Below are 18866 nucleotides of genomic sequence, written 5' to 3'. Positions count from 1 at the left end.
ACATACATAAACTTTTATTTCTGTCTGCTTAATTTGTTTTTACTAAATGCTCACTCTAACGAAATTACGTGGAGAAATAACATAAATAGCGCCAAAGAACAATTTAGTGTGAATCTGTAACTTCGGTGGCATGTTTGGGAATTTCTATTGTCTGAGCTTACAGAAGGGCTAGCTTAACACGCATTAATGGAAAACCATAGAGATAAGTGTGACCTTAGAGGTCATTTAGAGAATCCAAACCCCCTTTAAAGCAGGAATTCTTCCTGCAACACCTCTGAAAGATGGTAATACGCGTTCTTCTTGTTCCCTGTTAGTGACAGAGAGCTCACTACCTCACCATGGCTGCACCTCTCACTCGTGTACAACTCTTCCCTGCATTAAACAAAATCTTTTATCTCCGATCTTTGTGTAGCCTTTTGGAGCTATATAGAAAAATATCTATTTTCTGTATTACATACAAGCCTGGAAATCTCTTTCTTTAACCGTCACTTGTATGACATCTTTTCCAGACCCTTCACTCTGCTGGCTGTCCTCACCTGGCCCATTTTTTTTTCATTTTAATCTTTATACAAGATACTGTGTCTGAATGCAATGCTCCCTATGTGGTACGACTGGAAAACACTTTTCTCCTTTAATATAGATATTCTGCTTGTCTTAGAGCCCAGGATTATATAATTTTTAATCACAGGATTCACACTGTTCCATGGAGAATTCAAGTTTACAAACTTACTTTCTAGAGGTTGATGACTAGATGGCTTGCCCTTCCTAGTCAGCGTTTATTCTTTTAGCTACTTCAGAATTTTTAGTCTGGGAAACCCGGTGTGTGCAAGTGAAGTTAGAATTTGGTTTTAAAGCCAATTGTGTGTGTGTGTTTTAAAAGATCTCTTGAAACCATTTAATGTTACTGAAGAATACCGCAGAAAAGAAACTTGCAAGACAGAAAGCTAGTATTTCTGCTGCTTTCAGAAATTTTCAAGAATTTTACTTGTCAAGAATTTACCTAGATTCATTGTTTTTTCCTACTTTAATGTGACTTCCAAGTACCCCTCAAAACACTTGCCCCAGAGGGAAGAAGCAGAAATGCAAATCTCATACCCTCGTGGGAAGTCTGGAGGTGCTAAGAATTCTAAGGATTCCAGACATTCTGCTTGAAAGTTAGAATATTTAGATGAGAAGCTGAGTCGGGCTGAGTGAGGGGGAGGGGAAAGAAAGAAGAAATAGGCAAGATTTTGTGTTAATGACTTTAACTTGTGGTTAAGGAGTCAAGAATTATAAGCACTGTGCATGATGTATTTTAAATTGACATGGCAGCCACATAGTCTTGTTTTATTTCCTCAAGACTGAGAAAGGCGGTGTCAATGTGAGATTCTTGGGGAATCAGTACATAAAGAAGTTGCTGAGTAATCCATTTTTGAAAGTGCTCGCTCTTTTTCACTCACCTTGTATATTGACTTTATAATATTCAGAATTACTTTCTGTTATGTACCAGGCATAACTCTGCTGGGCATTAGGGATATAGTTCTTGCAGTCATTCAAAATAACTATTTTTCCATCTGATCTTTATTCACGAACAATTAAATTGCTTAATTTATTTTACTGGCATGAAAAATTCTGATTTAAGATAATCAGGTTGTTTTGGTTAATGTACTTTCAGTATTGATAGTGGATTTAATGGGAATGAAAACACTATAGAAGAGAAATGTGTCTGGGCTAAATAGGAAGACATGAATTGAAAGTGCATATCAGATTTTATTTTTTAAATTTTCTTAAGAGATTTTATTTTTAAGTAATCTCACACCCAACCAACGTGGGGCTCGAACTCACAACGCCAAGATCAAGAGTCGCATGCTCCACCAACTGAGCCAGCCAGGGGTCCTAAAAATAGATACCAGATTTTAAGGTGCATATTACACAGGATAGAAAGTGACCCAATTTATGTTTAAACTTGATAGTAACCTCTTTAAACAAGAGGAATGGAATACCACCCTGTAAGTTGGACAGGGCATAGGTGCTTTCTAATGCATAAGTGTACAATTTTACCTTTCAAGCAGCAATGATTTGATCCTGCTCTATAGGGTGTAATCTTAATGAAAAATCAAATTTCAGTTATAGTAAAATATTTTCAGTGGTTTGACTTTCCATGATGAGGATATATGTTGTTTCTATCCAGTATTGCCTCATTTATGGTATGGTAAGATAAAAGCACCTCCAACTTGTTGGAGAGTACTATGTAGGGTATGGTTCAATAGAGAAAAGCAATAACTTACCTTTCCCTAAGAAAAGGGTAAATAAAAACAACTTTCAGAACTCCAGGAGCTTAAAACTCTAATCTAGCCTGTAAAACCAATATTATAGACTTCATATAAGATGTATTTGTTTGCAATTTTTAAAAACTGTCTTGGTTTATCAGAGCTAAATAGAATACACTTTGTTGAGTGCTACTATAAGAATGCTAAGCACTGTGCAGGCTGCTCCCCAACACTCTTTAAGAGTAAAGTCTTTTCTGTTTTACACCTGAGGGCACAGTGGTTCAGAGAGGTTAATTAACTTGCTCAATAGTACACTTCAAGGAAGAGGTGAAGTGAGAATTCAAACTCAGGTCTGCTTGATTTCAAAGCTCTTAACTTCTCTAATGCCATTTTGATTTTTGTTAACTTTTGCTACTTTCATGCCAGCTATGAATTAGATAATATCTCACTAGGATTAGGAGAACAGAAGTATGACAGATGAGGTAAGCTGTTTCGAACTGAGTGGTGGTATAAGAAGTCAGCTCTGCTTGGCCATACCATCAAGTGGTGGAGTTTTAGGAAAATACTGGGGCAATTATCTTTACTTGCTGATATGGTATCAGGATTCACTTCCCAGTTTCCCATTTGTCTTGAAGCACTGTTCTACCTTGGTTGGCTACCCACGTTTTTTCCCCATGGGAATTAGCCACCATGGACAGTACTCTAGCTCTTGTGCTCTTTTCAGTACTTTCCTAGGGTATTACCCAGTCAGTATGTTAAGTATTTTCTTGCGCACATAATCGTCCCTCGCTTAATTGTATGCAAGCACTCAAAAAGAACTCTGTATTAGTGTTCTTGCTGCCATAACAAATTACTGGGTTAAAACATCACTAATTTATTATATTACAGTCTTTTAGTTCAGAAGACTGGTATGGGTATCACTGGGCTAAAATCAAGGTGTTAGCTCAGCTGTGTTTGCATCTGGGGCTCTAGGAAAGAATCCATTTCCTGCTCGCTTTGGGTCACTGGCAAACTCAGTTCTTCACAGTTGTGGCATCACCAAGGTTCCCATCTCCTTGCTGGCTGTAAGCTGAGAGTTGATCTCAGCTTCTAGAGGCAGCCTGCATTTCTTGGTTTGCAGCTCCCTTTCTCCATCTGCAACACTGACAACGGCAAAAGTCCTTTTCACATGAATCTTTTTCTGACCCACTCTTCTGCCTTCCTCTTCCACTTCTGAGAACTCATGTGATTAGAATGGACCCACCTGGATAATACAGGAGTGGTTGTACAAATTTTACATTTTTATCACTAAGCCAAATTTATTAATCTCTAAACCAGTGGCTTTGTTCTTGAAAATTATAATAATTCAAACAAAACGAGGCAATTCTTAAACTCTGCTGCAATGGTGATTTCTTGGAAGTCTTACTAAGAAGTAGAATTCTTCAGGCATGGCATTATAATCTGCAGTTGTGATGAAAGTATCGTAAAAACAAGTTCTGTTAGAACTTATATTATGCTCCAAGTCCTGTAAAATAAACACAAATATATTCTGTACATCAATTTTGCAAGTATACACAAACACATAAAATGCAGATGTGGCTTAAAACTAAGATGCTAATCATTTGAAACTTTATTTTTGGAGTGCTTGGGTGGCTCAGTCGGTTAAGTGTCTGTCTTCTGCTCAGGTTATAACCTTTGGGTTCTGGGATTGAGCCCCACATCAGGTTCTCTGCTCAGCAGGGTGTCTGCTTCTTCCACTCCCATTCCCCCTGCTTGTGTGTACACATGCTCTATCAAATAAATAAATCTTTGAAAAAACTTAATTATTGATTTGACTTCTTAAAATGCAGGCTTTTTTGAAATGATTTGCATGATCCAAGTCACCTTTTAAAAGCTAATAAGCATTAGTGCCACTTTTTAAAAAAAATTATTTGAGAGAGAGAGAAAATGCACAGGAGGAGGAGGAGCAGAGGGGGAGAAAGAAAATCTCAAGTAGACTCTGCTGCGCTGGGAGCCGGATGTGGCACTCATCACGACCTGAACCAAAACCAAGAGTCAGGCACTTATCTGACTGAGCCACCCAGGTGCCATAGTGCCACCTTTTGAATAAAATCATGGAGTTCATTTTCTTAATCAAGTTTTATGTAACAAGCAGAAACAGAATTACTCCATTGATATTAGAGCTATCTAAAAATTTCTAAAATGAGGGCAGCCCAGGTGGCTCAGTGGTTTAGCACCGCCTTCAGCTCAGAGCATGATCCTGGAGACCCTGGATCAAGTCCCACGTCAGGCTCCCTGCGTGGAGCCTGCTTCTCCCTCTGCCTGTGTCTGCCTCTCTCTGTCTTTCTCTGTGTCTCTCATGAATAAATAAATAAAATCTTTTTAAAAATTTCTAAAATGAGTGCATTATACAAGTTGGTTGATGCTGACTGTATTTTATTGTATTGATGAATTGAAGAAAACATTTCAAAGGACTCTGCACTCCTTCCCACTTTCTCAAAACATTTTCATTTTATTTGGAACATTATTCAGAATTAGATAAAACATGGAGGCTATAAGAAAGTAATATTTAACAACTACAAGGTCCTCACATGTCCCTGGAAAGTCATCCAGATAACTTAAGTTATGGAAAACCTTTAAACGATCTTCAAAAGGTATTTAAAATTAGCTGGCATGGGGTGCCTGGAGGGCTCAGTTGGTTAAATGTCCAGCTCGATCTCAGCTCAGGTCTCAATCTTGGGGTCCAGAGTTCAAGCCCTGCATTCAAGCTGCATGCCCAGCGTGGAGCCTGCTTTTAAGAAAATTAACTGGTGATGGCATACAATTATGTGACTGTTGCCATGCTTATGCTATTCAGTACTTGCTGTAGAGGAAAACAGTGAAATTTGCATGTTACTTCGTTAACATCTATTGCGTGAAATAGGAACAGTAAAACAACAAATGAGGACAGTTATTGAGCATTAAACTTCAGCATGTCAGTATGGCTGGAAAAGTCCTCTTTCTGAACTTGGAGGTGAGTGTGGGAATGTTCTGGACTCAGCACCAGTTATTTAACTCTCTGAACACTGTCTGCTCTCTATTACGGAAGGTATAGGGGCTTGATTGAATTTTTTATTTAAAAGGCTTGCATAGACACCGAGGCTCCTTCCACAGTTTGGCTATTGTGGACATTGTGGCTATAAACATCGGGGTGCAGGTGTCCTGGCGTTTCATTGCATCTGTATCTTTGGGGTAAATCCCCAACAGTGCAATTGCTGGGTCATAGGGCAGGTCTATTTTTAACTCTTTGAGGAACCTCCACACAGTTGTCCAGAGTGGCTGCACCAGTTCACATTCCCACCAACAGTGTAAGAGGGCTCCCTTTTCTCTGCATCCTCTCCAACATTTGTGGTTTCCTGCCTTGTTAATTTTCCCCATTCTCACTGGTGTGAGGTGGTATCTCATTGTGGTTTTGATTTGTATTTCCCTGATGGCAAGTGATGCAGAGCATTTTCTCATGTGCTTGTTGGCCATGTCTATGTCTTCCTCTGTGAGATTTCTGTTCATGTCTTTTGCCCATTTCATGATTGGGTTGTTTGTTTCTTTGGTGTTGAGTTTAATAAGTTCTTTATAGATCTTGGAAACTAGCCCTTTATCTGATATGTCATTTGCAAATATCTTCTCCCATTCTGTAGGTTGTCTTTTAGTTTTGTGGACTGTATCCTTTGCTGTGCAAAAGCTTCTTATCTTGATGAAATCCCAATAGTTCATTTTTGCTTTTGGTGTCCATTGAAAGATGAATGGATAAAGATGATGTGGTTTATGTATACAATGGAATATTACTCAGCCATTAGAAATGACAAATACCCACCATTTGCTTCGACGTGGATGGAACTGGAGGGTATTATGCTGAGTGAAATAAGACAATCGGAGAAGGACAAACATTATATGGTCCCATTCATTTGGGGAATATAAATAATAGTGAAAGGGAATAGAAAGGAAGGGAGAAGAAGTGGGTAGGAAATATCAGAAAGGGAGACAGAACATGAAGACTCCTAACTCTGGGAAACAAACTAGGGGTGGTGGAAGGGGAGGAGGGCAGGGGGTGGGGGTGAATGGGTGATGGGCACTGAGGGGGGCACTTGATGGGATGAGCACTGGGTGTTATTCTGTATGTTGGCAAATTGAACACCAATACAAAATAAGTTTATTATTAAATAAAATAAATAAATAAAAGGCTTGGATACTATATTTTACAGCACTAACATTTGGGGAAGGAAACATCATGAGAATGATAGGTTATAGGTCAAGCTCCATTGGGTATTCATGGGCAGCTGGACTACATTAGTGCTTATCCCATCTCCTTGTCCCTCCTCTCTTCCCCTTTCCCTTCCCACATTAAAGTCTCTCCCTGCAAGTGTTTCAAGAAATTCTAAATTACCTTTTCTTTTCATTTACAACTTGCCCTATAACATCTTGTATGTTCACTTTGTTTCTTTGGTTTCAAAAACATAGTGCTTTTTCACTGCTCAGTGGGATAAGACCATGCCATCTTAAAAAGAATATACTTATTGGGGTACCTGGCTGGCTCTGTCAGTAGAACATATGAGTCTTGATCTTGGGGTCCTGAGTTCAATTCCTACATTGTGTGCAGAGCTTAACTTAAAAAAAAAAAAAGAGCATAATTATATCAAGGGAGAATTCTTTGAGTCCAAGAGCTAGAAGGAACCTTACAAATTACTCTTAGTCATACCTTTATAACCTTGAAAGAGAATGTGATATTTATGTTGGATCACTTTTCCTTCATGCATGTTTGCATTTGATGAGTCGATCTATTCTTAATTTATATTTCCTTTTTATTATTTTATACTAATCCATCAATTGTATTACAAATTAATGTTTAAGACTAATACAAAAGCCTCCACTAGATTTGTCTTTATAGATAGGATTACATTGGAGCTATTCTGTTGTCTGCAATTAACTCACTTAATTCCTTATTAACTCACTTAGTTTGACCTAGCTTTACTTTGAATGGACTCACAAAATATTTGAAACAATTTTGAAGAGTGTATGGATGATCTAGGTTGTGAATAGGCTGTCCAGCCCCTTAGCATCACCAAACTGAAGCAATTTTCATTCATTATGAGCACTTTCCTACAAAGGTTGTATGTGTATAATCATGTCTGAATAATTCATGGCTAAACAGAAGCCCATGGAATTGGAACCAACATTTTGATCTTAAGTAGACTGGAGATGTGGATCACCAGAATATTCTTCATAGACATATTGCTGCACTATATACACAGATGCAATTAAAAACTCCCTCTTAAAAAAAAAAAAAAACTCCCTCTTTTTCAAATGACATGGTGTGATCTGGGACCAACAATCTTTTAAAATGAAATAATAGTAAGGAAAGTTAATGTTATTTCTGTTGTTTATTTGGTCCTTATATGCTATAAACAAACGGATACACTTCTGTACTAGGGAGCAAAGTTTGCAATTAGGTTTGTTACCATGGTTTATATGAATTATGCAACATGGTATTCGTTAGTAGATACTGGTGAGAATTTATTATTTTTATATCATTTAATCATTTGGATAGTAATTATTTCTTTTTACTGTGATTTCTTTACAAGCAAGTGTCCTGCTTACTATTTACCTATCTTCTAGTGCAGTGTCTGGCACATAGCAGATGCTCCATAAATGCTGAGTTAGATAAATGAATTTAGAGAGAGTAGTTTTTAGGTCTGTAGCCCTGTGCAGATCATTTCACTTAAGAGTGTTGAATTTCTTCATTTGATATATGCAGTAATCTAACATATCACAGTCTCGTTAGAGAGTAAGTTATGCCTATCTTTCCTATGAAAAAAACTAATCCAAAATTCTGATTCTATTTCTTGCTTGCTGATAAATACCATGATGCTAGCACAGACTGAAAGTAATTTTAGTAGAAGCAATTTACCAATGACCAGAATATTTTAGTCATGGTTCATCAAATAGTAATTTGATAAAGGAAATAAGATTATAATCTGTTCCAAGACTGCAGCTACTCTTAAACTTAAGAGTTATTTGACTATGTTCACATACCCTTTACCATAATGGGAAAAACTATTTTAGACAAATTTATGTTTTAAAGCTAGTATGCTCACACTTAAATGATAACATGTTTTGTGTGTGTAATTTGAAAAAAGGAATGACAGGCTAGGAAAAAAAGGAACTCTGACTAGGGTTTAGGAGACATGAATTTAAGATTAGCATTCAAAGAATCATCCATATTTACTTCTTAATTGTTTTATATTTAAAAGGGCTTCAGCCTAATTGCAAAGTTTTAGCAAATATTAGATTTAAATTAAGTAAATTTTCCTTTATCAAAAATGTTTAAAATATTCTAGATATGTCTCCTGAGGCAAGGGAAACACAAGAACAAACTGATGGTTACCAGAGGGGAGGTGGGCAAGGGGGTGGGGGGAAATAGGTGAGGGGATTAAGAGTATACTTGATAAGTACTGAGTAATCTATGGAACTGTTGAATTGCTATATGGTACACCTGAAACTAATATAACAGTGTATATTAACTACACTGGAATGAAAATTTAAAAAGTAAACAAAGGGTCACCTGAGTGGGTGACCTTTCTCCTTCTGTCCCTTCTCCCCACAATAGATAGATAGATAGATAGATAGATAGATAGATAGATAGAATGAATCTTAAAAAAATAAAAATGTTTAAAATAAATGGTTCTATTGGTTAACAATAGAAATAAGGCATACCTGTTACTGTGTATGAAAACAACATACTCTAAAATAAAACAATTGATAGTTTGCAAATGGATTTGGGTTTTTATATTCTAATTATTAAATATATATTTATTTTGGATTATTTGCTGGAATGTATATTAGGTTAAGGAGGGTTAATCAAAGAAACCTTGAGCCCGAGTGTGGGATTTGGCTTTTGTTCAGGAAGCAGTGAGGAGTCATTGAATACTTTTGAGCAAGGAAGTGACTTTCAGAGTTATAAATACAGTCACAGTATGTGAAGTAACTATGCTGTGACAAATACATAATTTATATTAATAACCAAATCCAAGTAAGAAGCAATAGATGCCAGAAGTGTGGTGTAGGGGCAGTGACAGTGGAAAGAAGTGAAGGATAGGAGCATACTGGAGAGATATTCAGTAGTACTTTGGCAGTTGACTGGACATAGGAGATTGGGAAGAAGCAGGAGTCAAAGATGACTGAAAAATTTTGATGATAATGATTTTCTTCTAGAATCCAAACTATCCTATCTATGGCACTCTTGAATACATGACTCTTTGATTCCTGAACTTTCTTTGATTCCTGAACTTTCTGTCTGACCAAGTTTCCCAAAATGATCATTAAGAACGTAGTCTGGGGCGCCTGGTTGGCATAGTCTGTGGAGCGTGTGACTCAATCTTGGGGCTGTGAACTTGAACCCCATGTTGGGTAAAGAGATGGCTTAAAAATAAAACCTTTAATAAAAGAAAGTAAATAAAATCTTTAAGAACTATGTAGTCAAATTTGTTTCCAGTGAGAGTACATTTAAATAAACCAGTTCTTTCATTAAAGTGGGATCTATGAAAAGATTAAATTTTGGAGATTTAAAATGACTTACTGCTTCAAGAAAGGGCTGGTGTAGATGGAGTGAGTGAGGGAAGTAGCATTTTCCAACTAACAGGGCAGACTTTTAGCACTTTGACTCTTTGCTGTCCTTACCTACTTGGTGACTCTCCCCGTCTCCTTCTTACCTATACTCCTAGAGTCAGAAATTTTAAATTGGAATGCAAAACACTGAGTTAAAAGACCGTAGGAAGGAAGGAAAGAAAGCTTCTCTCTTCTTGCTTAATATCCCTCTTTCCTATTTATCTCAAACAAATCAAGGCAGTACTTTATTACTCCTTCACTATTCATAGCTAGCTTCTGCAAAACACACACACACACACACACACACACACACACAGAGTCTGAAAATGCTCCAATTATCTTCTATTTAAAGCTCCCACTTAGTGGTACCTGGGTAGCTTGTCAGTTAAGCATCTGACTCTTGATTTCAGCTCAAGTCATGATCTCAGGGTCATGAGATTGAGCCCCACATCAGGCTCTGAACTCAGCATGGAATCTGCTTAAGAGTCTCACTCTCCCTTTCCTTCTGACCCTCCCCATACTCATGCACATACAATCTCTCTCTCTCTCTCTCTCTCTCTCTCTCTCTCTCTCTCTCTCAAAAAAAAATAAGTCTTTAAAGAATAATAAAATTCCCACTTAGAGGACTGGGAAATGTGAATGTTTTGACACCTACTGTGTCATGCTATTTAAATATGATCTGCCTCTACCCCTTTGGAGTCCCACCCATGACATGTACTCTATTTAAACCCAAAGTCCTAATTTTCCTAAAAATAAACATCTTGGCCCCCAAAACTTCATTTCTACTCTTATGATACTTGAATGTATAGATAGGTGGGTGGGCTATAAATGACAGTTAAAGATATTTTGCATCTCCTAACAACTTGAGAAATTAAGGTAGGCAATGATTATGTCAGCATAGTATAATAGGGATAACTTAAAGTCTTCTAACAACATTTTATGAAAATAAACCACCCTGTGGCACCTGGGTGGCTCAGTCAGTTGGGTGTCCAACTCTTGATTTTGGTTCAGGTCATGATCTTGAAGTTGTAAGATTAAACCCCAAGTTGGGCTTGCAAGCTGGGCATTGATCCTGCTTAAGATTTTCTCTCCCTCTCTGTCTGTCCCCCTCCCCACGCTCTCAAAAAAAAAGAAAGAAAGAAAGAAAGAAAGAAAGAAAGAAAGAAAGAAAGAAAGAAATCTTAATGGTGACACAGATGCATACAAAATAGAAAATAATTTTAATGTGAAATATTATGTGAATTTGACTCTTTGTTTCCATTGGCTCCATATCTGAGATGAGCTTGAAAGAACAATCCTAAGTGTGATTCCCAGATTCATTGGGTTGAGGGTCTATCCTTTGATACTTTTTTTTTGTATTACCTTGCTCTGAAAAATACTGGCTGCCATATTAAAACATTGATTTGATTATATCACATTAAACATGCTGTAGTAAAACATGATTGATTTGATACTGAAATTTTTACCATATTCATTGAAATAATTAGAGATGCCTCTAGGTCCTTGCAAAATCAAGGTTGAGATTTGTTACATTTATTACAAGCTTTGAAGACATAGAGGCAGTGGGACTCAGAGCTGCCAATTATAATTCTTAAAACCCAAGTGCAATTGGTTATTACTTTGTAAGTTTAAAAGTCTTACTCTTTGGGCTTTTTGTCATGTTTCCTTTTGAAAGAGAAATAAACATTCTCTTAAGATCTGGTCATGAATTATTGACTTTATGAAGTTGAATGTAACTAGGAAATTCAGAGAAGACAGAAATGGATAATAGTATTTTTACCACTTGATTAATGATTCTTCTGTTCCCAAAGAGACTTGTCTCAGTGATTTCTAATTGGTTTTGAGTTTGTGGAATCTGCCTTTATAATAAACTCAAAAATTGGATAACTTGGATGTTTGAATACTTAATAAACTGACATTTTAGGCAAGTGTAAGTCCAATTCGTTAATAACACGCTCTTCCATTGAAATGCACCATAGCTCAATAGTCAAATTCCAAAGTTGGTGGGCTACAGAAATAAAATGGTTAACTTTGGTTAGCAAATCTACTGGGAGCAAAAGCAAAAAGCTCCTTTAAAGAAAATTGACCAGGGTATTAGAGCTCCCATTCCAGTTTCTTCATCTGGGGAGTGAAGAAGAAGGCATGCTTTCTGCCTTAGGTACATACAGCTAGACTTCTCAATGGCAGAGCTGGTACTGACTGTAGGGTGGATCATTTTTCTATAGGGCTTACGTGGGGCCAGAGGATCATAACTATTATTTTCTCTGCGTCCTGGGAAGGGGGTTATTGACAATGATAGGAGCACATGCTGTTTTCCCCAACTCACATGTACATATTGCTATCTCCCTATACAACTATCTCTTGTGGACTCTCTTACCTTATATGACTTCTTAGGGCAAGGGAGCTTTGACTTAGTTATTTTATATATATATATTAAGTATGGAATCAGCGTTTAGGAATTCATTCTTTTGCTTACTCTTTTCTCTCTAATTCAGGTGTATATGTCTGTATCTATCCATATCTTTTATCATAATATTAAGAAATGTGAAGAATGAGAAATAGTATATGAACCAAGCTTCTAAACAGGAGAGTTTCGGTATCAAGGAAACTTGATATAATTTCATTGGTATATATGAATTTTAAAAGATGAAGAAAGACTAAAGTATTGAAATATGGTAGATAGAACAAACATTAAAGTTTTTCAGAGACAGGATTCAGAGATTTGGTGCAAATGCTTTATGCATTGGATAATTAACTTTCATCCTGTCATACTTATCTAATGGAGTATCATTTGTCATTCCATTTGTTTAGCCCAATTCCCTCATCTGTGCTGTAGAGCTATTTCTGTGATAGTGATGGGTGGCTTTGGAATTCAGAATCTGTTCCTTTAAATGTTGATATTGGTAATATAAAGTTCTCCCTAAATTTGACCTAAGTTATATCCTAAGATAGGCTGCCTCTTTACCCTGTATGCAAGCATTGGGAGAATGTCATGAGAGACTTTTTAGCATTGGTATTGCTTTTATGGAAGTGGTAAAAGGGTAATTTTAGCCTAAATTAATCCAACCAAAAAATTACTTTCCTTTAACAGAACGTGTCTTTCTGAGATCTTCCTTGTATTTATAAATTAAGCATTGAAATGACAACTGCTTAGGGCCTATTTTTTGTGTTTGTTTTTTGTTGTTGCTGTTGTTGTTTTCGTTTTCGTTTTTGTTTTTGTTTTTTTCCAGGCTTGGTGTCAGAGGGAGCATTGTGGGCTCTGGGATCGGACTCCAGTTCAAATCATAGTTGCCAGACTCATTGTGAAGCCTTAAACTCTCTGAGCTTCAGTTTTGTATCTTTAAAATGGGATTGCTATGAGGATTAAGTAGCTCAGAGAATATGTCTGGCACAGTGCCTCTTACACAGCAGGTGCTGGCTAAACTATCTTATTCCTATGTTAAAACTGACACCAGCTACTTATTAATGTGATTTTATTTTCAATATGACAGAAATGTGCATATAGAGAAGCTTTATTACTTTAGTAAATCATTTTGCAGTCTGACCCTATCACCTTGAACCTAGAATTTTTCTCTTTTGTGGATTCTGGTATTTTTGCAGCACAAAAGAAAGCCTTGGAAAGCTTAGCCTCTATTTTGTATCCTATATGCTAGAGATTTCCATTAGTGAATTCATTGCAAGTTGATAATAAGGCATTTATATTTGAGTCATTAAAAAATACAAATAACTAACCAAAGCATTATCTTTCTTGATTTCTTTCAGGCAAGTACCTCAGTAAGAGCTATATTTTCTATTGTTTCTTAAACAGCAGTTAATTTATGCCATATTAAGAAAAGTCACTATTATATTTGTAATTTCTTTATGTAATGATTCTGTAAATGACATTTTAGTTGGGACAGGTCTTTAAAATATTTGAAGTTTTTATGTTTTTTCTTTCTTTAAATGAAAATACCAGGCTTATTTTATACATATTTCATTACTTTATAAGTTGGATTTTTCTTTCTGATTTTTAAAAAACAATTTCTTGGTTTTTTTTTTGTAATGGAAGTTGAGTGAGAGAGAATGTGTGTGTGTGTGTGTGTGTGCGCGCGCACACTTGTCTTGTGTATCATTTAGTTTTTGTTTGGGGAGGGTGAAGGAGGATAGTTAAGATTCTAACTTTTGTGAGGTAGGAAGGTTATTAAGATCTTTAGAATTCAATGCAGTATGCATACTCTGAATCTATAGAAAAATCTATGGGAAATAACTCCTACCATTTTAAGTTTTTAATTTATTTCTCAAGGGTGGAAGGAAATACCTTGACAGATTTAGCACTCAAATTCAAATGAGTATGAGAACAGGTGGCTAAGTTTCTCCTCCACCTGCCATGCAACTTTATCACAAGAAATGTTTCATTTAGCAAATGCCTCAGCTAGCAGACACTTCTCTGTTTCAGAGCAGAAAAACAAATGGAGGGGGAGTACTTCTTTGAAGAAAACCTGTTTCTTGATTTTCTTTTTAAATTGTGAGTGTGACAACTATGTATTTTATTTTTCTGGGGGATGGGTGGTGGAAAGCATGAGTCAATTCCTTGATTAACCAACCCAATTTGTTGTCTTGTTATATCCCATTCATGGCTTTCATTTTTGTTCTTACTTTTGTTGTTGCTGTCCTTGCGTACTAACCCACAGGTGCTGACTTTCAGTTACAATAATATTATTACTCTAAGAAATTATGATATTTGTATAATGCTTCTAACACTAACTTAGAAACCCCTACTCTTTTGTCACAGTGGAATTATGTTATTAAAATTGTTAATACAACATTGTTGGGGCACCTGGCTGACTCTGCCGGTGGAGCATGTGACTCGGTCTTGGGATTGTGAGTTCAAGCCCCACATTGGGTACGGAGATTACTTAAAAAAATGAAATCTTAAAAAAAATACACTGATAGGTTTAACCACTTTGTAATATAACGGTAGCAAGCAAAAAGAAGTATACTATGACGCTAATTGAAAACTAAATAGAGAAAAGTTAAAGGTGTTATTCATATACTTGTACCTTTGTAGCTTTCTCGGATTCACCCCCCGCCCCAAAAGTAAAAAATATAGGAAAGTACAGAAAACAGTTTGACGACTAGTCTGAGACTCTTGGGCAGCACCTTTTCCCTGTAAGTCACACATTCCTCTAGCATCTTTCATACATAGCTCTCTTAAAGTGCTGTTCTTCATTTGATGGGAGCAGGAAGTGCATGTGCCGGTGCATGGGTTGGTGCATAGAACATCTCCGCCGAAAGCAGTTGAGTGTTTCATGTGTTTTCATGCTAGTAATTTCAAAAAGCACTAAAATGTCCCCTTTTCCTCGATGATGGAATCTGACCTCATCTGGCTTTCTGTATAACATGATCTGGTGCTTGCAGTGATAGAAAGAGACTGAGATGGGCATTTCATCTTTCATCAAGCTGAGACCTCATTTTTAAAACACAAAAGTACTCATTTCAGTGGATTGGGTGTTATTTTTTTTCTTTTTTTCTTCTTCTTTTGTCTTTTTCTTTCTTTCTTTCTTTCTTTCTTTCTTTCTTTTTCTTTCTTTCTTTCTTTCTTTCTTTCTTTCTTTCTTTCTTTCTTTCTTTTTCTTTCTTTCTTTCTTTCTTTCTTTCTTTCTTTCTTTCTTTCTTTCTTTCTTTCTTTCTTTCTTTCTTTCTTTCTTTCAATGGAGTGTTGGAAGACTGAGGCTTTGGAGCCAAATGATGTAATTGTGAGATATTCTTTCCTTTCTCCATTACATACCAACAAACCTAATTGCTATGGTGAATTCCGAGAGTATGGGTTCTTTATAGAACATGTACCAAACTATTGACCTCTACAGAACTATTCACTATAGAAAACATATTTCAATCAGGTTGACAGACCACTCTTGCTGCAGCCTGTCTACCAAGTCAGATGTGTAATACACAATCCTTCATTGTCCTGGTGTTCACTATAAACAGAAAAAAATGTGTCTGCTCGACGATTTTTAAAACTTAAAAAGATCCATTTGGGTGAACAGTACCACGTAGACAGCAGGGGCTTAATATATGTTTGCACTAGCAATTTGTAAAGTATATCTCAACTCTTTAAGTTTACAGTTTAAAGATGGAATCTTTGCTTTAATTTGCATATTCTGGGATACTCATGAGGCTAAACATTTTTTTCTCTGTTAGCCATTTCTACTTATATCTTTATGAATAGTGTACTCATATCATGTACACATGTTTCCCTTGGGGGTGATTTTAAATTATGGAAATTTTTTAGGCAAATTACAATGTTAGAATCACCCTGTTAGCACGACAAGTGCTTAGACTTTATTTCTTTTGTTTTCAAATAGCAATGCAAAGAAATACCATAGTTTGTATATGTTCAATTTGACCACCTTTGCAGTGCTTTTGGTAAAATGATCAGATAATGCTTCAGTCCTTACCCTAATGCTCTTTGAAAAAGTAATTGTTCTCTTTGAGCAGGCACAGTTAAAATGATTCGTGTACACTTTGTGAAAGATTGCTTTCGTGCTCTGTGGTTGGTCATTGTTAAGAAAATAAGATGTGTCCAGTGGCAGTGGGATGGGCTGGAGTGGCCCAATATCAATATACATACATAGGAAAAAGATTTGATTTCTGAACAGAAAATTGATGAACATACTCTTTTTCATGAATAAATTTATGGCATTGATGACGTGAGACTATTTAGGCAGAGTTTGCTTGATTCATGTAAAAGTGAATCCAAATAAGTCATTGTTTTTGTAGAACTATGAAATTATTATTTGTACATGAATTTACAGAGAACAGAAGCTTTCCTGCACAATTGTCTTATAAACTTCAAAGCCATTATCTACTTATCTACTATAAACACTTGATTGTTCAAATTGTGGGGCTGGAGGAAACAGAGGTATGTTATTGTTAGGTCGTCTTGGAAAAATTAGTGGTAATTAATAACCCTACTGTGTTTCTTACAACCAACATTAGCCTCATGTAGTCAACACTCAGACTGGGAAGTAATTTAGAACATGAAATTGCTTTAGAAAAATTTTCCTAACTAGGTTAATCCCTCTCTATCAAAGTTTCTCAATCTTGGCACTCTTGACATTTTTGCCTGAATACATCTTTGCCATGGAGAACTTTCCTGTGTGTCGGTGAGATGTTTAGTAGCATCCCACTAGATGAAGGTAGCATGTCCCCCCCTTGTGACAATGAAAAATGGCCCCAAACATTGCCAGACATGGGGAGGGGAGAAACAAAATCCTCTTGGTCCTCTAACCGCTTTCTGAGAACCACTGGTCTTTATATTGCTTTTAACCATATGATTGAAAAATAGTACGATTTTTAAAATGTTGTTTGTTCTTAGAATTACTCAGATAATCATTCCTTTAAGGATAGTTTGATATATTTGTGGCCTGGGCTTTGCAGAGAGGTTTTACCTCCTTGCAGTGTTAAGAAACAGTGCTCTTCATATCCAGTCAGTAAACTTAATGAAAAGGAGATAGAAGAGAATATTGAATCTGCTGAGAAGGTTGACATGGCATGTATTGTTACTGATGCAGAAATAATAGGGAATGTTCTGAATGTTAAAAAGTCAAAGTATGTTGATAAAAAGTCATGAAGAAGACGATTTTAGTGAAGACTTCTACAGCATTTGGAGTAATTAATTAGAAATCCAACCATATTATCTTGCCAAGAAAGGGTTGCATTTTCACATTCTGCTTTTCAATTTTAGGAGCTAGAGACAAATGACAAGTAAACAAGTTGTTATCTGAGGTTTCTTCAAAAAAAAAAAATCAATTTCCAGGGTTTGTCATCGGCACAGTGTGGCTTCAGCTTTATTCCTGTCCCTTTTACATCTGTGGTTCTATAAAAATGATAACTGATGGTCATTGAAAGCACTGAGAAAGAGATGTCCACAAAAATGAGATTCTGTGTTCATTCAGATGACATATGTTAAAATTCTCATGTACTAGGTTCTGTGCAGGGAATACAGAAAATAATAAAACATTCACTTGGATATTTCATTAAAATAATTCTGTGTGAATGGAAATTTTCTGGTTAGGAATGCCAATCACGATTAGTCTATTTCCCACTTTTCCCATTGATTCTGTACTTTTAAATGTCTGTCTGCAAAAGCTGTTTAAAAGGGTGTGTGTGTGTGTATGCTATATGTCATGTATGTAATTCAATTCTTTTTAAGGCTATTTCTGAAATTAGTAGAAGGCTATATTCATTTTCTTCTATGCTTATTAAAATCTTATTTAAATTATTCTCTTTATTAAATATCCATGAGAGTTGAATAAAACATGGTCATATATTATTCATTTTTGGTTATACTATGGCTCTAATATCCTTAAGAAGAATTGATCTCACCCTTGAGGCCAGAACTTTTGCTAATTATTACAAGATTTAAAACCATTTCGTTGATGTCAGGATTCAAAAAGCAGGATCTTAAAGTATGGTATAGTCTTAAAATTTTTTTTCTTGTTCAAACTAATCAACCGAGGTTACAGGTATGGTAGGGAACAAGTGAAAATCTTCATTATATTCAATAGGCCAGAGTTAGAAAAACAATTTGGGATGCCTGGCTAGCTCTTGATCTTGGGATTTTGGGTTCCAGCCCCATGTTGGGTATAGAGCTTTCTTAAAAATAAAACCTCAAAAAAGAAAAAGAAAGGGGCGCCTGGGTGGGTCAATCAGTTAAGCATCTGCCTTTAGCTCAGGTCATGATCCTGGGGTCATGGGATTGAGCCCCACGTAGGGTTCCCTGCTTAGTGGGGAGTCTGCTTCTCCCTCTCCTTGCTGCCTCCCATCTCTCTCTTGCTCTCTCTCAAATAAATAATAAAAAATAAATGATAATTTTTCAGGAGCCATAAAAAGGATTGGGGAACCTGTAATCAACGGGTCAGTTTGTTTCCCAGAAACTACACAAAACATTTAATAAAATTGGGCCTCAAGTTACACTGAAAACTGACCACCACAGTACAACTTTTTATTATCCCTTAG

General features: G+C 36.3%; 1 protein-coding gene across 18 annotated transcripts in view; it reads left to right on the top strand.

The window, feature by feature from the left end:
• Positions 1-18866, top strand: part of KLHL13 (kelch like family member 13) — a 221912-nt gene that overhangs the window by 157127 nt on the left and 45919 nt on the right. The window lies entirely within an intron of this gene.

This window comes from Vulpes lagopus, chromosome X, assembly GCF_018345385.1.
Source record: "Vulpes lagopus strain Blue_001 chromosome X, ASM1834538v1, whole genome shotgun sequence".
In the NCBI taxonomy this organism is placed as follows: Eukaryota; Metazoa; Chordata; class Mammalia; order Carnivora; family Canidae; genus Vulpes; species Vulpes lagopus.
This window is presented reverse-complemented; position numbering and strand designations above follow the sequence as displayed.